The 22,324-nt window shown below is 38.3% G+C and overlaps 1 protein-coding gene and 1 long non-coding RNA gene across 2 annotated transcripts in view; one reads left to right on the top strand and one right to left on the bottom strand.

The window, feature by feature from the left end:
- The window catches only part of ZFAND3 (zinc finger AN1-type containing 3), a 186,054-nt gene that overhangs the window by 75,401 nt on the left and 88,329 nt on the right, over positions 1–22,324 (top strand). The window lies entirely within an intron of this gene.
- LOC121937441 overlaps positions 15,003–22,324 on the bottom strand; it is a 16,731-nt gene continuing 9,409 nt past the window's right edge. The window contains exons 3-4 of the long non-coding RNA XR_006105141.1: positions 15,312–15,387; positions 15,003–15,131 (exon numbers count right to left, since the gene is read on the bottom strand). This is a non-coding gene — a long non-coding RNA (uncharacterized LOC121937441). The remainder of the gene's footprint in view (positions 15,132–15,311; positions 15,388–22,324) is intronic.

Genomic DNA, 22,324 nt, shown 5'->3' with positions numbered 1-22,324 from the left:
TCATAAAACATGGATTTCAGTGACTGACTATGGCCCTGTGCAGACCAGCACTTTGGGACAGCCTGGGTATGGAGTTGGGGCATAGTGTGTACACAACGCACACCCAGGTTCTGCCCCAGGATGCTGCGCACCACACTGCATGCAGCATCATAGTGCTCCTCCGGCACTGTGTCTGCAAGACACAGCACTGAAGGAGCCCTGTATAGCCACGGCGCCACAGCTATCGCATCCTGGAACGGCATGTGGTTGCTGTGGCCCTGATCTGGCTGAAAAAGGGGCGGCTGGAGGCCGCCCCTCCGGGGCTGTTTGCACAGCCCCTATATGTCTTGGCTTTCCTCCCAAAATACATAGTTCAGATAAATTGCATATTATGGGAAAGGTAATTACATATAACAGTTCTATTTCCTCCTATTGCTGTGCAGTGAATCTTATAAAAGAAAAACAATCCATCCAAAATTTGACTTTATTATGCCTGTACTAATATCCTGCTCTCTTATTATATGCATTTATGTGATATAGTTCCATTTATGTGTATTTATTACCTTCTCAATGGAAAACCATCAAGCATCTGAAATAAATCCTATTATTATTATTATCCTATATAAAGAATATTGAATGTATTTTCTGCCGTTCTTAATATTCATATGTGACAACCGTGAAATTTCCTCAGGTAGTAACAATTTTTATGTTACTTTTATCAGAATTCCTTTCATAATCACAGCGCTAGCATTGTTGCTCACAGATAACCACTACTCCACAACATTTGCCCATTTTAGCATACTATGCTTTTTTTAACTTTCCAGTGATAAGCACCTATTAAAGAAGGTTCATTCTCTGCCATAATGAGAAACAATCCCCATTTCTAAAAGAGCACTTTATATAATTGAACAGACTGTACCAGAACTTTTTTTTTATCCCAACAGTACAGCTTTTTTCAGTTCAAGAGTAAAACATTAATCAAGTAGTCTAAGACTTCCTTGCCATCTACCGCTGAAGTACAGAGCATGATATGAACATTACATGCAGTTTACACATATACTAGGATGGGTCTGCAGTCTTTGACGTGGTACCCAAAAGACATTTTGGAGACGCTAAAAAGTTTTTGTGTTAGCATTTACTGATTCAACATCTGAGGAAACCTGTGGTGACATAACATGAAAACCAGTTGTAGTTCTGCATTACTGAAACAGCTTGAAAAGGTGTAGTGTTCCAGTGTAGGTGAAATCTGAAGCCTCAGCCTCTGTCCTTTGCAGAGGACCCCAATTTTATTTTCTCGCGGTTTCAAAATGTTTCATCCCAAAGTGTAATTAGACACTTGGGATTTCCAAGCCAGTTCAAAAAAACTGGGCATTCTCTGATACCAGACTATTTCAGAGTTGGAAGAATATCATAGGGACTGGGATTAAAGTGTTTTTGTGTAAGGCAGGAAATACATTCTTTAGTATTTGTATACTGTTCATTTTTGTGTGGGGTGAAAGAAGGTCTTCGCTGTTTAAATGGGTTTCCCTTTTCTCTTTGTATGTAAAAGCCCAGTTAAAAACTAGCAACATAAAACAAAATGAGCTTCTAAATGCGTAATTCAGATTATATTTAAAATCTAACTATAACTGGCAAAACTATAATTGGTAAAACTATACTTGTACTGTATTCTTCAGTGACTTCTGTATTAAATCTGCATAGCTGATTAAGTAAAATAAATCTTAAAATGTCATAGAATAAGAATTAAGTGATATTCTTCTATGCTGATGCCAGGGATTTTTGGAATTAGGCTCTTCTTGGAAATTGAACTTGCTCTGTGCTGTAGAAATGAAAGTTGTCTTAGCAACAGCAACAGCATGAAAACCTGTATAATATTGGAACAGGTGTGTGAACATTCTTGTTAGGAAAACTAAACAAACATTTTTATTGGAAATTATTGAGTCTACTTTGGCTGTAGTGTTGTAACTACTGTTGGTCTTAGGAGAGCCAGTTTTGGTGGGACAATGGTAGACATAAAGAAGTCTGTGTTTGAATAATTGGCTTGCTGTAATGTTAAACAGACGAGTTACTGGCTGCTGATACATTTGCAGTTTGTGATCCATAGGGGTGAAAAGTAGATTCCGACAGTATAACATATCAGAAAATAGTGTACTGTATTAAGACAATACTGCTCATGCCATAAACCAGCAATTAATTGCTACATACTTTCTGGTGTTGTGTAGCGGTGGCAAGGGATGGCAGATAAAACTGTCTTTATTATATGCAGAGAAATGTACCTAGCCAGCTCCCAAGTAGTTTGGCACCTGGCAGGGTAGCTTTCTCTCCTGACTGCTTTGTCATTGCAGTACTCCCAGTAATTTTACTCCTGCAATCATATTTTCTATGCTGTTGGTACAGTAGTTGAAACTAGCCAACAGAAAGGCAGCCAAGTTCTGGAGTGTTTATGCATAGCAGCATAAACTTTTCCATACAGGATGCTGATGCCCACCAACCGAACTCCACAAGGTGCTGGGACATGCAACAGAGCCTCCTCTGAAGATCTGTTGGTTAGGACTTTTGTGTAAACATCACCGGGATTCTACAAACATGATTCAAGAAGAAAATAGGATTGTATACCTCCATGAAAATGAAGACAGTCTTTTAAAAGTTTCTTCCATGACAGACTCTTATTTTCTCTTATTTCTCTCTTTCATGCACCAAACTGAAGCTGAATGAGACAAAAGCTATGATGTAATACTTAAAACAATAGTCCATTAAATGCCAACCTAAGAGCTCCTCTTATAGGTAGATGTATGGGAGGCATTTATGAAAGCAAGAATTGACATGTACATATGAGGAATGAGGGGGGATCTTTCAAAGGTTTGCAAAAATGAATGCTGCTTTATTTTACTATTTTATGACGCATGGTACCTGATATGTAAAGAAAAAACCCTAGAGTTGGCTGAGAAGAAGTAGTCTACAGCTGATTCTTTAAAGTCAGGATGAATTGGGTTTTTTTTGACATGCTTTTGATCTTGGTTTTCTTACTTGTGTGGTGCCAGTTTCAACTGGATGTCTACCACATTAAGGCAATTTTCTAAGAAAAATCCAAGGAGTGGTGAAAGTCATACTTCTCTGTTCATGACAGAATCTCTGAATGTATTCATTACCCTTGCTGAAATCTGTCTGCCCCTGCCCTTTCATTATTACTTGTTAGATAGTCCTTATGTCTCTAGAAGAACTTATTAAAATACTGGTAGTCCTCAGTCACAGTAATGCCTGGCTGTTCTGCAGTTTCCATTAGTTCAGTATGATATCTTAAATCTGGTTTATCCTTTTAATTTTTTAAAATCTGTTGTATCTTCATTAGTTCTAGTCTAGATGCAAGTCTTTTTTTTAAAAAAATTGAGTACTGTGTATACTCTAGTAAGTCTAGAAATTTTAGTAAAAAAAAAATTAGTAACACAAACCCCCAAAACATTGGGTTGATTTCACAGGTTAACGTAAGTACTGTACTTTAACTCTTATCAAAAAGGAATCAAACCCTTCTCTGAATAGAGTAGTAAAAGGCAAGAGCTTAGTCCATCCAAAGAGCACCTAAAGAAACACCAGCCTGCTCTAATCTCTCCACCATGACACTGCTTCTGGGTGAATGCCTGGGTGGGAAAATGTCGGTGGTGGAGGCAGCTCTTTGGTGCTTCCCCTTTAAAAGGATCATTGAAAGGAATCAGGCTTTGAAAGGTCTGAATAAGACATTTGTGAATGTTTGTCAGCTTTTCTGGGTTAAGGCAAAGGCTATACTGTAATCACTATTAATGTTTGCTTTGGCTTTTTTATCTTTTTTGACATGTGTAATTCTTCTTAGTCCACATGCCCAGTTGCCTCCCCCACACATCTCACAGGCATAATTTCCTGTAATCCCTTCTTCATCCATCCAGCCTTTAGAGTGAGCACAGTTGTGCCTGCCAGAATTTTGTAGAATCTTTCACATCATTTTCCTTTGTTTCAACCTTTACCTCCTTTGTTACATCCCCCTAAGTTTTTTTAATAATAATAATACGTTTTATTTATAGACCACTATTCCGCAATGATCATAGCAGTGTACAGTAAAAATTGAATACAATACAAATACAAGGTGACAGTTAAAGGAGGGAGAAGTCTCGTCCTTCAGGCAGTCCCTGATGTTGCTGGATCTGCCTGATCGCTCCCTCTGAGGCCAAGATGACAGTTGAGGAGGGAGGGGCCCTCTTCCTTCAGGCTGTCCCTGATGTTGCTGGGTCTGCCTGATCGCTCCCTCTCAGGCCAAGATGACAGTTAAGGAGGGAGGAGCCTCTTCCTTCAGGCTGTCCCTGGTGTTGCTGGGTCTGCCTGATCGCTCCCTCTCAGGCCAAGATGATAGTTAAGGAGCCTCTTCCTTCAGGCAGTCCCTGATGTTGTTTTACCCTTGGCTTATCTACGAGTCATATCAAAATCCATAATTTTGCCCTCAAAACCCGCCCTCCTCACAACTTATACATGAGACTGAATTATAGTCAAGTGTAACACCACATTTTTGCATCTAGGCAAGTTAGGATCTTCAATCCTTCTCAGGATCTTAGAAAAAATTGGCAGTATTTTAGCTAGGTAATTTTAGACTCTGGACTTAATTGTTTTAATGACTTGCATCTAGAGTGGGAGATAGAGCTCTAGATGGCTATATGTATCTTTTACTCACTATCACTGTCATTCTGCAATTTACAATCTGTACAACTGATATATTAGACTAAAAGTACACTTGGGCAACATGACAATATGTATTTAAAACAAAAACAAAATAAGCACTTGTAACCATATACATAGGTTTCCCCTTAAAAATCCTGGTTTGGTTCAGATGTACCACAGCTTGAAGACATCCCCTTTTTTGGCCTCACCATGCATTTGATTTGAACATCACCTTTACTAATGCTAGATATTTATATTAAGGGAATCAGGCATGATTTTGTTCAAGGGGGCTTACAGCAGACAGTGAAAACAATTTGGGCTTCTGGTGGGATTGCCTATTCCTTATCCTTCTAAGTTGTGAATTTCATTAGAACAGCGCTCAAGCAATGAAGAAATTTTCTTTCTATCAACTGAGACAAGATTTATACTGCTTTAAATAAGGCTGCTTTTCACACATAATGTTCCTCTGTATGTTGATGATTAAAAGTTAAAACTGTCATGGTAGCATGCAACTGGTTTTCTTGGCAGACAAGACTTAAACTGAAGATTTATTTTCCATGATAAACTTAAAATTTGTCTTTGGATTGTTGATCTGAACCAAGTGGAAAAGGTCTTGCTTAAAACCTTTGATCCGATTCTCTTTTCTGATTTTTTTTTCTTGGCTGTCAGTTGAAGGTATGATAGTTGATTCTCCCCACCTCTTCTATGTAAATTAATATTGGATTGTACAGAAAAAAAGTATTAAGTCTCTCAGATGTGCCCTGCCCTATTAGCAAGGATATACCATGATTCAAAAATGAATTTGTCAAGAGTTTTATGACTCCATGATCTATTGTACAATATTAATCCTGCTGCTGTGTTATTAAGTCATTTTTCATCTCCCCTCAAATTAATGTTGATGTTCTATTACTGGATTAAAACAAAAAGAGGGAAAAATTCTCTCTACTAGAATATTAAACCTAACTGTAGCATAAACAGGGCCCTGCTTGAAGTAGAATCTTCCTAGAAGTACTACAATAAAATAGTTTTGTACTTTGTGCTGCTTTCTTATATGAAAAAAATTTACAGTCTCACACCATCAAGAGCATAAGAAACTGGAGATGTGAAAGATAATTCATAATGTTTGGGTTAAGAAGTTAGTCATAATTTTTTTGTAGGTTTTTTGGGCTATGTAGACATGTTCCAGAAGATATTCTTCCTGATGTTTCGCCAGCATCTGTGGCTGGTGAAACCAAATTTTAGCCAAATTTTGTTCACTTTAAGGGTTTCTTCTTTCCGGTTGAATTTGGCTACCAGTCTTGAAGATAAGCAAAATCAGGACTCAGCAAATGCAAATGGAAAACCATGCAGAGTCAGAGGCTTTCCCAGCAGATAATGATCACCAATTGTCAGGCATTAATCCTCTTTTGCATTAGCCTCCCAGCCTGAGTCCTGCCATCAGCAACAGAACAATACACATGCAAATCACTCCTGCATTCCCAGGCTCACATAGTATATATACACCCAATTTTTCCAGGCAAAGCATTCTCTGAAGATGCCAGCCATAGATGCTGGCGAAACATCAGGAAGAAAATCTTCTAGAACATGGCCACATAGCCCGCAAAACCTACAAAAAACTATGGATGTTGGCCATGAAAGCCTTCGGATTTACATTAGTCATGATACCTTCTGTGTCACATATAGATAAACCTAACTGTGAATACTGTCCCCTTTCAAGAATATAGTAATGTAAAGTAACCTTAATTTGCATGCCACAATATTGCCTTGCAATAATGTTACTGTAAGAAAAGTAACACCATTCTGTGACTCTGTATTGTGAAATAAAATTTCAAGATTATTTCACATTACAGTAGTCTAATCTGGAAGTACCGGAGAATAAGTAATTGAAGCAAGACTACCTCTGTATTTAGACAATGGGGTCCCACAGGGGTCTGCCTTGGGCCCGGTGCTATTCAACATCTTTATCAATGACTTGGATGACAGAATTGGGGCATACAGTGGTGCCTCGGGTTACGAAATTAATTCGTTCCGCGGCTAATTTCGTAACCCGAAAAACCTTCGTAACCCGAATTGCCATAGGCGCTAATGGGAAAAAAAGCCGCGGCTCTGCCGCGGCTCCATTTAAACAGCGCCAGGGTTTTTTCGTAACCCGAAAAAACCTTCGTAACCCGAAACAATAAATCCCTATGGGATTTATTCGTATCCTGAAAAATTCGTAACCTGGGTAATTCGTATCCCGAGGTACCACTGTACTTATTAAATTTGCAGACGACACCAAATTAGGAGGAGTAGCTAACACTCCAGAGGACAGGATCAAAATTCAATATAACCTTAATAGACTAGAAAGCTGGGCCAAAGCTAACAAAATGAACTTCAACATGGAGAAATGTAAGGTACTGCACTTAGGGAGGAAGAATGAAATGCACAGATATAGGGTGGGGGACACCTGGGTGAACGAGACTACATGTGAAAAAGATCTAAGAGTCCAAGTAGACCACAAGTTGAACATGAGTCAATAGTGCGATGTGGCAGCTAAAAAGGCCAATTCAATTTTAGGCTGCATGTTCTGTTTGTTTGTTTCTTTAGGACTTATGTTTCCTTATCAGCAAACAAATATTTTACAAGACAGGTTCCTTTTGAATTTAATTTGCTATAGTCTGGTATCTGGAAAATGTGATATATAAAACCTGGGATCAGATGTTTCATCTCTACATGGCTGTGGATTATACTGCCACCTATCAGGTTTCCTGTTTTCTCTTCAACATATTTTCCCCCACTAAGCAGCTTTTCATGGCCTTGCATTTAGATCTTCCTTCAGAAAAACGAGTGATAAACTGTATACAGTTCCATCAGTGTGCAATATGCTAGAGCATGTATTAAAGAAAATTCCCTGAATCTGGAGCCGAAATTTTCACCTTAACACCTCGAGGGAATTCCTATGTCCTAGTATCAGTGTTGAGAGTTCTTTAGCAATTTGAAGGACTGTGATGTTCCCATCTCTTTTTTTTCTCTATGTCTCATCCCCTTTATGTTCTGGAATTGTAAAAGTATAAAAGAAAACTGCCCCAAGGAGCAGATTGATATTAAAATATTGAACAATATTTTTGTTACTGACACTAAGAGGAAGGAAATAAGTAGGCATTTTATTCTTAATATTCATGTAACCTCTCTTTCTTCTCTTCCCATATTTATATGTACCAAATGTGATCAGCATTTTTAAAAGGCCATTCTGCTGTTTATGCTGCCAGATATTTAAATTGATTGGGTCTCTTCTTTTAACACTTGTAATGGGGTTTCAGAACTGTTGTGTTCTTTGGTCTAAGCCTTTAAATTTGTTCACCCTTGAAGAGCACTGAGCTATATACAGAATAAATATTTTGTGTCTCTGCCTATTAGGACTTCTCAGAAAAGGAAAACAAGTTTTTAGTCACATCTGACCCTGCTGCCTGGATTTAAATCATTATTCAAAAAATTATGGTGGGATATTAAATGGAAGCTAAATTCTGTGAATACAGCAGAAAGTGACCAAAGCTAATTAAAACAATTTGAATTTTTGTGATGTTGCTAGAATATATCATGTAATTTCTCTTTTTCAGAAATGTACTGATGTGACAGTGTTTGCTTGGATCAGACCTCTGATCTAGCTTACCTGTTTTTAAATACGTTTAGGAAATTGGAGTGGAATGTGAGATTGGATCCCCTTGTCCCTCTCAGGGATGGATACACCTCACCACCTATATTATCCTCATTCAACCCATCATCTGATCCAACCCTCACTGAATTGTAAAAGAAACTAGAAAAATGAAAGAGGAAGGAGGTTTAAGAAATGTGCTTGGGAGAAATCAACTCTGGTAATGGCCATCTAGTAATCATTATGTAGTATGTATAGCATGTGATTTCCATTGTCTTCCCTCTGTAATGGAAATGGCTGAGATGACTAAGTAAGGCCAGTGGTATCTTACATCATTGCTACCACCACCACCCCCTGAAATCATGAGGAAATGAAAAATATTCACTTATGATGTTCACTGAAAATTCTATAAAAACAATCTTGAGCAGGGAAGAGGAACTTGCAACTTGCTGAATGACAGCAATCTTACAACTCTCTGAATTCAGGGAGCATTGCACAGTGGGGTGATGCCTTCCACCTTAAAGGATTGGTGGAATCTCCACTTTTGGAACAGTCCTCCCTCATTTTGGAGATCTATATTAGCTATTGTCCAGATGCTAATATATTTGGAGAGTTGGCAGAGTGCTTGAGAAGAGAGTTCCACAGGTTTTGGAGAAAATCAACTGGGTTCAAGCCTGGTTTTACTACAGAATCAGCCTTGGCTGCCCTGATAAATAACATTAATAATAATAATAATAATAATAATAATAATAATAATAATAATAGGATTTATTTATATGCCACCCAATCACTGGGAATCCAGGCGGCTTACATAGAAAGGATAATAGACGGTTCCCTGCCATAATGTGTGAAGCAGAGATAGGACAGCTCATTTCATCCTGTCTGTAAACAACAGCTGCCTCCAGAAGACCTTACTGAGCATACTTGAATAGTGAAACATAGATAAAAGCACAGAGCAGATACGTCTGCCTCACCAGCTCCCCCCAGCAACTTTTTAAAAAGCATAGAAAATTTGGTGACCAAAATACAAATCATAAGAAAAGTGGTGAAAGAAAAAGGCATCCCTTGATGCATTCTGGAAGAAATCTTCAGATGGTCTCTAGAAGGTTAAAAAAACTGTTGGCTTAATCAAGGTTCACTTGACCTAGCTGAATCTTTATATGTCAGTTTGTTCGTTTGTTTAATTAATTGCTCTTCTTTTCTTTTCCTTCCTTCTTTTCTTCCTTCCTTCCTTCCTTCCTTCTTTCCTTCCTTCCCCTCTTTTTTTTTGGGGGGGAGAGGGCCTTAGGAACCTCTCCCTATTATTTCTAGCTTATATCTTCTTCCGGTACCAAACTTTTTGTTAAAGAAGTAATTTGTTAACTAAAGTATATCTAGAGGTACTAACATTAATATCTCCGATTGCTTCTCTGTGGCAGATTTTTTAAAGACAGAGACTAGATTAGCTTCCTTTTCCTGCCTGAGCCTCTGACCTGCTCCTCTCTTGTTCAGAGACAGGTGATTTGAAAGATGATAGAGTGGCAATGTGGTGATAAGACTCTAGAATGCATATTCAAACAGGTTATGTACACTCCATAGAGGTTTCCCATATCTATAGATACTTTAAAAGTAAACTTTGATTTTGACAAGGAAGCGCTGTTTTATCCGGCATGTACTTCTGTTGCTCTAAAAGTGGTTCCTAGTTATTAGATACTGCAGTGGCTCTTTCATAATTTACTTCTGTTTACAGTCTTAGATCCATCAATTATTTTTTTCTTTTACAAAAACCTCTTTTATGAGTTTGAATGTTCTGCCAAAATGCTAGATATGCATATGCTCTTTAAGGTTTTTAAAACCTGCCTGTGTGTCTTCTAAGCCATGTATATTCTGTCATTTTAAAAAGGAGGGAAGAGCTGTTTTCAGAATGTACCACTCTTCCTGATTTGACAGCTCTAAGGAAAATCTCTCTGTACTGCAGCTAGTGGAGTAACAGTTGATCAGCTCCATTGAATGTGACAGTGAATGAATGCAAAAGTAAAATGTGAGAATAGAAAAGAGAAGGTGACAGCATCATAATGCAGGAGACACTTGTGAGAGAATATTAGGTCTATCAGTGTATTGTGCTATTCAAGGGCACTGAAGAAGCTATTGACTCTTGTACATATTCTGTTAACTAGCTTTTTTGCTCAATTTTAGAGCTTTCTTGCTAGAAATTTATTATCTTGAAATGTTTTCTCCCAGATGCCACGTTAATGCAAGAAATTTTGTTTATTTATTATTATTTTTACATTAATTCACAGTTTGAGAGGGGTCCCCCCCAATAAAATAAAATAAAAATAATTATAGTCTCAGGCCTGGCACAAGACATTCTGCTGCCTGAGGAAAAGGTGGTTCCTTCATGTCATTCATATACAGCAACTGATTGGGCTTGACTTTTATTTCAATGCTAGCAATGGAAATAGCATTGTGTTGACTTGAGAATTGTGGGTAGTTTAGGGAGAAGAGGACAGATTTGTGACTTCTGTGTCCTCCAGTGCTTTGTCATTATTCCCCTCTACTCTAACATATACAGTCGGCCCTTCTTATACACTGATTTTTTATACACGGATTTAAGCATACACGGTTTGAAAATGTTCCAAAAAAGTATAAATTTACCTTGATGTTCCATTTTTTATTAGGGACACCATTTTGCTATGTCATTATACTTAATGGGACTTGAGCATACACGGATTTTGTTATACACAGGGGATCTTGGAACCAAACCCCAGCGTATAACAAGGACCCACTGTACTGCCTAAGGCAGATGCCTTACTTTGCCTAATATTAGGGCCAGCTGGAGTCCATTTTCATCCTTTCAAGGAGAGAATAGTGTGTATATGTGTGTGTATATGTCCACAATAAGTGGACATGATAGCAGAAACTCCAAAGTTTTTCTCATTTTGCAAGGCTATTGGGTTTAAAAAAAAACAAGGTTGGTATAGTTGAGGGGATTAGTGTAGTTTACAAGAGCTCTACAGTGTAGATGAGGTGTTTTGTGTAGTCTTCATCTTGTGTAGTTAAATTATAATGATGGGGTATGTGTGTGTGTGTGTGAGAGAGAGAGAGAGAGAGAGAGGTCCAAAACACACTGCAGAAATAATTTAGTTTGAGACTATTTTAACTGCCCTAGCTCAATTCTAGTGAATTCTGGGAACTGTAGTTTTGGGAGACATTTAGCCTTCTCTAGAGAGCTCTGGTGCCACAATAAACTATAATTCCCAGGATTCCCTAGCAGTTAAATTGGTCTCAAATTGGATTATTTCTGCAGTGTGTTTTAGACCATAGAGGTATATTTGAGCCACCTTTTGCAAAATAGTCCATGGTGACATAATATAAAATGAGAACAATGACAAAATATAACACAGTAAACCACCCTTTAAAACTAGCTGTTAAAATACACAATAACAGTGTGGAAGATCACTTATTGAAACACCAACACCATTAAAAGACATTGAAGATAGATGAGGGCAGGGTAGACTTGGCTTGCCACCTAAAAGATAGTAACAGCAATGCTAATGAGTGATTGGGAAGGGAGGTCCATAGTTTAATATTTTATATAATATAAAATTATGTTTATTTTATTATATAAAAATACTTTATAATACAAAATATAAAATTTAGTTACTCTGCTTTCTCTCTATATACCAACTAGAATTTTTAAAATTCTGTCTTCACATATCCATAATACATCACGTTTCATGAATACTTGAGTATGAACCTTCCTTTCAGTTCCCAGTTTCTGGATTTTCATAGTTAATAAGTGCTAAAAGGCAAGCTCTTGAAACTGTTGCACATCTTACTGTCTGTCTTCTTTCTTTCTTTCTTTCTTTCTTTCTTTCTTTCTTTCTTTCTTTCTAATGAAACAGTACATATGGGACTGCTAGAAAGTATTGTTACAAAACTAGAGATATGAAGGCCTGTTTTTCAAATGCCTCTTTGTTTGTTTTTCAAATTAAAAGAATAGATTATAAAATAGTCTATAATAATAAAATGTTATGTTACCTTTACCTCCCCAAAATGATTTTCAAGCACATTTAGGACTTGGTCTTTAAAAAGAACTTTTAAATGTTGCAGAGAATTGAACACAACAATATTTTGCCAAGACATTCAGTATGAGATTTTGTTAAGAATATCCTTCCTGCAATGTAGTAACATGGTCTTGGTATGATTCAGCCTCTGACTCTCTTGCTTGTCACTTGCTTAGGATTTCTCTGTTTTGGAGTAAATGGAGTCTGGTTTGACATACAACAAATCAAGAAACAAACTGAAACATGAAAGTGTAGCTTACTTAAATCTGGGCATCAATATTTAGGAATTTATGAAAACAATAAAAATGAAGGCTGAGAAGAAACAGAAACTGCTGATAGTGTTAGCTAGCAAATGAAACTGATTGGACAAGGTTTCATAAAGCAAAATTAGTATTCAATGGATTTTGCGTCCCTTTCCTCTGTTTTTTCCTGAAAATGAGTTCTTTCTGTGTCTGCTTGACACTGGAACGGTTGTGAGTTTAGAATACATAATAACTTTGTTTTACTATACTGTTGATGCCTTTTTATTTCTATTTTTACTTTTTACATACTTCTTCATAAACTAGGGGAAAGTAGCAACTTGTACCTCCATTTATAACAGAAATTAAAATATTAAAAGTAATTACATCAGTTAATTTATAATTATTGTCTATATAAATTGTATCTTTATTTATAAATATTGAAACATGATAATTTTTTGAGGAAACAAATGCATTGTATTTCTGAAACGACAAAGTATGTAACATAAATTTGTAGAGGGTTCTTTTGTTTCATACTTCTCATTTTCCCCAAATATTTCTAGAAAGGTTCTATCTCTATAAATAATTGATCAGTGTGTTGTTGTATGTGAGAGCATGTATATTCTAGTTCAGTTGCAACTGGTGTATTCCATATTAGTTGGGCAATGAATCTGCTCCAGGTTTTATTCCAGGCATTAAAGGTGTCCAAAGATCTGAACTCTTTGCCCAAAATAGGTCTACACCTTGGATAGCCACTTTAAAATTTGGAATAAATCTTCTAAGCCTACTGAAAGAGAGTCATAACTACTTTGATTTTTTTTTCTATTTTAGTATACCATATATACTCCACTATAGGTCAAAAAATTTATGCCCAAAATTGACCCTAAAACCTTGGGTAGACTTATATAAGGGTCAGTACATCAGTAGTGCTTAGAAAGATCCTAAAGCAAGCAAGCCTGATGCCCCAGTCTCCACTGAACACCAAGTCCTTCCCCCTCCAGTCTGTTTTGGATGCCTTTGCTTCCTATCAGAAAAACCATTTAAATCCACTTGCTTCTCTCTTTGGTCTGCTTTGCAAGCCCTGGCTTCCTATGGAAAAAACTCTCCATTTAAATCCACTTGCTTCTTTCTCTGGTCCATTTTGCAAGACCTGGCTTCCTATTAAAAAACAACTCTCCATTTAAAACCATTTCTCCAGTCCATTTTGCAAGACCTTGCTTCCTATGGAAACAATTCTCCATTTAAATCCACTTGCACCCTTTCTCAGTCTGATATTAAAACTCTCCTTCAGCACCTGGGAATCGGTTGGGAGAGGTCCAGAGAAGGAGAAGGAAGGACAGAAGTGGTGTTTCCCCCTTTCCATCCTTTCTTTTAGCCCCCTAAGTTTTACCCTCAACTTATCCACGAGTCATATCAAAATCCAGGATTTTGACCCTGAAACCTTTCCGCAACTTATACATTAGGTCGACTTGTACATGAGTATATACGGTAGTTTTAGTAGAAAGACAGGGTCTTAATTAATGTTACTAACCAGAATGCACCTGGACAGTTTTCTCATTCAGGATATACAACTATTTTCTGAGAGCATTTCTGGATCCCTTGGTAATCCGTAAGAAAATACTAGAGGACAGCTATTAGACTGTTGTTCTCCATTGTACTGAGCTTTAATTTCACAGAGAAATAACTAATATCAGTTTTATATTTCATAGCTCAAGTTTGGAATACATCATGCCCTAGAGAAAGGTCAGCTTAATCTTTTTGTATTGTGAATAGTAAGTAATTTATATTGTTTTTCCACTAGAAAAACAGTTTAATGGCCCTGCAGGTAATGTTTAATAACTAAGAGTGCAAGTTAAATTGACCAACTGCTACATTTCTTCTCATTTTGTAATGACATGGGAGACTGTGAGAAATTTCACACTCATTTTGTTTGATTATTCTAATTGTTTCTTTTAAATGCAAAGCGTGAAACAGTTCCCACAACTGAGAATACCCTCTCTAAATCGAATGTAAATCCAATGGTGTATAGAAACTTGCTACTGTTCAGGATGCTTAGGCTGCATTTTAGTGAGCTGTTTAAGAAATGATTTATTCAGAACTCTCTTGTGCTTGGATGAAATCTAAAACTCTCTCTCTCTCTCTCTCTCTCTCTCTCTCACACACACACACACACACACACACAGAGCCTCTAATGTGTATCTATACTATAGAGGAAATCTGCCCAGGTTGCCTGTTTGCTGCAGTATTATTGTGCATTTCAGTACCCTGAATTTTTTTAAAACCTGGCATATCAAGTGCATGTATCTTTTGTTTGAGATTTTTGATGGACGCTATACTATTTTTTGGTATAACATCCTTTCTTAGTCAATTTCATACTTAAGGAATATAGAACCTGCAGGGCAGCTTGAGAACTTTGTTATAGTCAGGTTGATAATGTGCAAGTCACATTAACTAGCCATAACATAGGACAGTAAAAGGGCATCTATTATGATCATGTTGAGTGCCATCACATCATTTCTGATCGCCCTTCTGGTATCTTCCAACTGATTCTGCGATCTGTTATAAAACATGGAAATAACTAGATAATTAGAATTATAGAATCATAGAGATGAAAGAGACTGCAAGGGACACATAGGCCAACCCCATGCCATGCAGAAATACACAATTAAAGACCTTCAAAGAAGAAGAGTCCACCACGCTCCCAACCAGTCTATTCCGTTGTGAAATACAGCTTACCATCAGAATTTCTTCTTCATGTTTTGTGGAATCTTTTTGTTTCTCGTAATTTGAATCCAGTGCTTAATGTTCTGATCTGTGGAACAGCAGAAAACAAACTCAGTTGATCTTCTATATGACATGTCTTCAGATGTTTAAAGATGACTGTGATATCAACTCTCGGTCCTCTCTTCACCAAGCTAAACATACATAGCTCCCTAGATCTTTCCTTATAATGATTTCCAGACAATGTTGGTTGCCCCTCTCTGGACATGTTCCAGCTTGTCAATATCCTTCTTGAACTTTGCCCAGAACTGGACACAGTATTGCAGTTGAGGTCTAACCAAAGTAGAATAGAGTGACACTTGTACTTTACTTGATCTAGACACTACACTTCTGTTAATGCAGCTTAGAACTGCATTGGGTTTTTGTTTTTGTTTTTTGCCACTGCATCACATTGCTGACTCCTGCTTAGCATATGGTCTCCAAAGACCCCTGGATCTTTTCCACACATACTGCTTTCAAACCACATTCTCCCAGCCTCAGAAGAAGGCAATGGTATGAATAAATCTTGCCAAGAAAACCCTAGAATAAAGTTCTCATTTACAGCCAGAGTGGCATAGTGGTTTCTGCATTGGACTTTGACTCTGGAGACCAGGGTTCAATTCCCAGTTCAACCATAAAACCCACTGGGTGACCTTGAGCAAATCACATGCTTTCAGCATCAGGGGAGAGTAATGGCAAACCACTGAAGAAATGTTGCCAAGATAACAGCATGATAGGATTGCCTTAGGGTTGCCATAAGTTGGAAACAACTTGAAGAAATATTATTAGGTCACTGTAGATGGCAAAAGAAAAAAATTAATATTGCTTCTGTCCATCCATTAAAATAGTCTACTTTACTACAGACCCCATGGAATAGTACAAAACTAGAATTCGGTGAGCAAGATAATATTTATCAAGAATTTGCCATTACTCTGTCTTTTTTAAAAAAATACAAGATCAAGTGCCTCCTTCACTTTGATACTCTTGGGATATATGTTAAAAGCGTCTTTTGTTAAATCAGTTTATAAATTCACGTTAGTATAGCTGGTTACATTCTTCACTCTTAGATAGTGTGACAACCTGAGATTGCTCATCTTCAGGAGTAGAGCCCAGGATACTTTTGGACATTAGGAAACTCCAAAGGTGGGCCATCTCTGATCATTATGTCCTAACTATACAACATCCTCTCCTAACACATTTTCAGATGCCAACAACCTTTAGATTATAATCATAAAACATTTGTGCTTTCGTGAGCATTTAATGGTGAAGAGTATTGATCTGCTTATCTCTCTTGTTTTGTACATTTAGATTTTTAGATTATATTGTTTTAGCTGACTCTTGCAGTATTTTATGGTTGAGTCATTAACTCTTGAAGGTTCATTGTCATAGAAAGGTGGACCAGGTTATTTTTGAAATAAATGAACTAACCTTTAAATTTAGGATTTACGGGAGCAAAGGATATCAAGAGTTGTAATTCAGAAAAAAACGTTCAGTATTAGATATTGGAGATGCAGTCTACTAGGAACATTTTCTGATGGTTATTAATCTGATTATATTCATCTGAATACTGTAACACCCATCTTACAAAACTGAAGTAACAAGAATAGTGTGCTACATATTTCATTTTTTGCTTTTTATTATTGTTGCTCTTCTAATGTGGCTGGGACCAAGTATCTGTTTGAACAAATTTTTATCACCTGGATCATAACTACAATGCTGTGTTGTTTGACAGACTGTAAATGTGTTTCCTGCCTTGAAGATGCTGTTACGCTGGGTCTTTTTTTATTTTACTATTGTACTTCTTTTGTTTAGGACTGGAGGCCCTCCCCCACAACATTTACCAAAAAAATGCAAATTGTAATCTAAAATCTGCCACACATCTGTTGGTTCTGCAGCAGTGACCTGTGAAAACAAGTTTCTCTGCCTTTGGACGCCTCTGTCATACTCTACAATGTGCACTGACCTTCAGATTTCATTTAAGTTCAGTTTTGTGCTTGGAAATCAGATACGAATCAGATATTTCTCTCTGTTCTTTCATTCTTCTCTAGTAGCGAAAAACAGCCGTTCTTCAGTTTAAGTACATGCACTAGAAAATGTTGTTATCCTCTCCAGTTAATACTATTCTTAGTCATGGCATTACTTTTAACTCGAAGGTGGAGAAATTGTTACTTGTAACTCATTATTTACTACCATGTTCATGATATTCATAGGGCTCCGCCCCTGTGCTTTTTTCTACTTTAAAATTATAGTTGTGATGAACATATAAATGTTGGCTAACTGACACATGAAAATACAGTGGGTCCTTGGTTTCTGCTGGGGTTTAGTTTCAGGACGTCCTGTGAATACCAAAGTCTGTGGCATAGTTCTCTATAAATTACCTCTTTAACATTTATACTAAAAGACATACAACATCATAGTCTTAGTATACACAGTGGCATAGTAAAATAGTGTTCCTTACAAAAATTGGTAAAAATCAAGGTCTGTTTTTTTAAAATGTATATATTTTTTAAATATTTTCAAGTCATGGATATTGAATCCATGGATAAAGAGGGCCAGCCATAATTCCTGCCAAACTTAAAACACAAAGCCTATGAACTGATAGTGGATTTTTTTGCTTGATCCTCTTTGTGTGTGTGTGAAAATCTCCATTCTCTCCTCCCTTCTGCAGCCCCCATACACCCTAAAAGCTGACTCCAGAGGCCTGGAAAACCCCTTGGAGGAGGTTTCTGGCACTGGCTCCAGCAGGAGGGTGAGAGGAAGTAAGTTCAAATGCTGATGTTGGTACAGGTACACAACTGAATACAGAAGTACATACTGGATATTGGCTAAAGCAGTTGCCCAGTATACACATTATCCAAACAAATATTTATATGTAAAAGTACTTTTTAAACCAAATCTACCTTCGATAGAGAATAAAGCTCAGGGGTCTTTGAGGCGCTACACAGATGGGCCCTATGGGGTGCTGTCATGACGTGCAAGGGACGGCGCTTTCAGACGCCCCTCGCCCCTGACGAGGGCATCAAAATGGTGGCACCCTGTGCACACAGGCACCATCATTTTGATGTGACGGGTGCGTCATTGTGATGCCGCGAGTGCGCCATTGGCACACTGCGGTGTCATAATGGCGCCGCAAGAAGAACCCGCTTTTTGCGGGTTGTTTTTGTTGCGCAAGGGAGCCGCGCGGTTTGTCCGCTACGGCTCCCTCACACAGCAAAACAAGACGCGGACAGAGCGCCCTTTTTTGTGGTCTGTATCCCGCCTAAGAGAGTGGCAGCAGGCTTTTTTAAATCCATGGTTCATATTGTGAACCTGTTTTCTTTTACCAAATAAAATGCAAAGTAGTGAAAATCTCTGAACATCTGCAGAATGTTGTACTTCCAGTTTTGGGTAGCCTCAGCTGGTTAGTGTGAACTGTTTTCAAACTGTAGCTTGGAAGTATATGTGAAATTGAAGAAAGTATTCAGAATGTATTTGAGAGATTTAGAAATGGGAACGAATGTCAGGTTTCCTGTGAAAACAACATGTCCCACATGGTTGCTCCCCTCTGCACTGCTAGAGAAGCAGCCAAGCCATGTATACAGGAATAGACAGAAGTTGGGTTTGTTTTTTTTACTAGGATCCAAACCAAATTGAGGAGAGGTCCTAAACCTAATTCACACAACAAATGTGTGTTGTGAGAACACCAAATTCATATTTTAAACTGAAAGTGCCAGTAACAAAATGTGCCTCTTGTGGGTGATAATGTTCCCCTAATTCTCTGTAAACCCCCTTGTCTGCCTTGGACACAAATGTTTTAAATAGTGAGTTAACTAACAGTAATTTAACCAATTAAGCAAATTCCATTATTAGTGTTCATGTTAATGATTTCCCCAATTTTGTATGTTCCATATCATCAAATTAATTTTCAAACCTAACACTCCAAGTTCTTGAAATAATAAATGCATTCTCAAATAATCAATAGGCAGTGATGGTTAAAACAAATCATAGGTAAGTTATCATTTAAGGTAGGGGTGGGCAAAGGGACTTATTACCTAGTTGTCGACTTCTGCTGAAAGGACGTTTCTTCCTAATCAAGGATGGGAACCAGGGAGTAAACCCTCAAGGGTGATCCCAATTTTAATTATTATTGAGAACTAGCTAAATCCAGAGTTAGGATCTTCCCCTGTTTATTTGTTGTTGTTATTGAACTCTTGAAGATACTTTGGAAGCTTCATCTTGGTGCACAACACAGCAGCACAAGCAAAGACAGGTAGCAGTGTTATTGCTCATACTGCCTTAGTCTACAGGTTAATGCTGGATGTCAATTTACAGTTGAACCCAATTCAGAGTTTTGATATTAACATATAAAACTATGAACCATTGGGGTCCCAAATGTCTAAAAGAGCACCTTTTTCATTTTACATCAAGCAAGCATTATGTGTTAAAATCAGAAGGAAGACTGCTACCAATACTACTGCCTCAATACTGGAAGGCAGTAGGACATGAAAGGACCCTGTCTGTGGGTGGGTCCAGGTTTATAGGTTTTAGCCCCTCTGTGGTGTCCTGAGAGGGAGTGATCAGGCAGGCCTAGCTCCACCAGGGATAGCCTGAAGGAAGAGGCTCCTCCCTCCTTAACTGTCATCTTCCGGCCTGAGAGGGAGTGATCAGGCAGACCCAGCTCCACCAGGGATAGCCTGAAGGAAGAGGCTCCTCCCTCCTTAACTGTCATCTTCCAGCCTGAGAGGGAGTGATCAGGCAGGCCCAGCTCCACTAGGGATAGCCTGAAGAAAGAGGCTCCTCCCTTCTTAACTATCATCTTCCGGCCTGAGAGGGAGTGATCAGGCAGGCCCAGCTCCACCAGGGATAGCCTGAAGAAAGAGGCTCCTCATTCCTAAACTGTCATCTTCCGGTCTCCTATTCCCCTCCAGCCATGCTCTGACTGTGTGGGGGAAAGGCTTGTGTACCCTAATGAAGTTGTGAGCTATGCTGTCGGTGGTATAATAGCCACCAGTAGGGCCTCCCATGCCAGACAGGTCACAACTGAAGGGTCTGACCAAGAGCACCAAAGGGCAGGATGGACTCTCTAGCCTTATGGCAACCATCCTAGGAGAAGGAAAACTCTAATCCCAAACCCAGGCAAATGGTGCTCGTCTAACCCTGTAAGGTGAATAATCTAAGAGAAGGAAACTCTAAACAAACCTACGACCCGAGGACCTCGCTGCCACCGTCCATGCTTGTCAAGGCCTCAGCAGTTGAACCTCTGGTTTAAAGGGTGAGGCCAGTTCTGTGCACACTGCGTTCCACCAGAAAAATCCATTGCACAGGCTCGAAGGATACATCCAACGTCATCAATGCGCTTGTAGAAAGCACCAATGAATCCTTCCTGAATCTTTGTTCATGAAGAAAAGCCAAGAAGAAGAAGAACAACAACAAGAAGAAGGGGTTGTGTGATGTTCTCAGAATAATTTACCTCTTTACACACACCTTATGGAAGTGGATGAGGAATGATATTGCATTTTCTCCCTGTAGTGAAGATGTGTATTGTAATTGTGTTTTGAGCTTCTGATGGCAGTTTTATGTTCTCATTTTGGTTTAGCAATATTTATGTTCCCCATCTTGGAATTGTAAGGTAAAGGGTAGCCTATAAATCAGGACCTTGAAAATTATTACATTTTTGGTAATGTAAGGAGAATTGTAGATGTACATGGCACCCTTGCTTTACATGGGGGATTCCGCCCTTTCCTCCCTGCGTGGCTTTCAGCATATGCTGAAAGCTGCGTAAAGCGCACCTGCATACGATGTGGGCACACTGTACAGTCAGCCCTTCTTATACACAGATTTTTTTATACATGTATTCAAGCATCCACGGTTTGAAAATGCTATAAAAAAGTATACATTTCAAATATCAAACATTGATTTTCCATTTTTTTATAAGGGACACCATTTTGCTATGTCATTATATTTAATGGTGCTTGAGCATAAACGGATTTTGTTATCCACGGGGGATCTTAGAACCAAACCCCAGCGTATAACAAGGGTCCATGGTAGTACAAACCACAATCTTCTGTTTGATTCCTGCTTTTCCTTCCCCCACAAAATCAGACATATTTTATCAAGCACACAACTCCACTAAAACTACTGTTGCACTGATAAATTGAACTAAAGCTGTTGTAGCAAGGGTATTTTTTTTAAGACAACGTAAAAGCTTGAGGAATTGAACATGGAAAATGACAGTAAGCATTAAGTATACTGCACTCTTTCTTGGAAATAAGTCCATCAAACTCTCAGTCTATTTTGAGTAAACATACGTGGTTTTTGGCTTATGCGGGGGATCTGGAACGGATCCCCCGCGTAAGCCAAGGGCCCACTGTAGAAGGAACAAATGAATCTGTGTCTCTATCTTCCTTCTTTCTTCTTCTGAAGGAGAATGAGAATTGCATGACCTCTGAGGCTGTTTTCATCTATTCTTATGTGTGCCCTGTATTTCATCAAGGGAATTGTATTCCAGGCTTTCTCATGTTGCCACCATATAGTTAAATGCTGAATGCTTATCCTAGGTGACTGAAAACTTAGCCATGTTATCCTTCAAATCATCTCCAATTTGTTGTTATATAATGTTCTCACAAAAATGTTTAATGTAGTTCAGTTAAAATTATTGTTTAACTCCATTTAGTCTAAAAATACTTTCTGCTGTTGCCATTAAAAGTAAGGTCTTTGACTTCCTACTTCATGTTTTGTTTCTTACCATTTGTTACTTGGGAGGAGCTACAGTGGTACCCCGGGTTACGAATTTAATTCGTTCCGCGGCGCCGTTCGTAACCCGAAAGATTTCGCAACCCGAAACCGCTAGCGCTGGAAAGCCGCGGCTTTTAAATTTTGTGCCAAAAAGCGCCGAAACACACCAAAAAAAATTTCGTAACCCGAAAAATCTTTCGTTACCCGGAACAGTTTTTTCCAAGCTAACTTTTCGTACCCCGGAAATTTCGTAACGCGATCAATTCGTATCCCGG

The sequence above is a fragment of the Sceloporus undulatus genome, chromosome 1, assembly GCF_019175285.1.
Source record: "Sceloporus undulatus isolate JIND9_A2432 ecotype Alabama chromosome 1, SceUnd_v1.1, whole genome shotgun sequence".
Classification (NCBI taxonomy): Eukaryota; Metazoa; Chordata; class Lepidosauria; order Squamata; family Phrynosomatidae; genus Sceloporus; species Sceloporus undulatus.
Note: the sequence above shows the minus strand (reverse complement) of the source record. Positions and strands in the feature narration are given on the sequence as shown.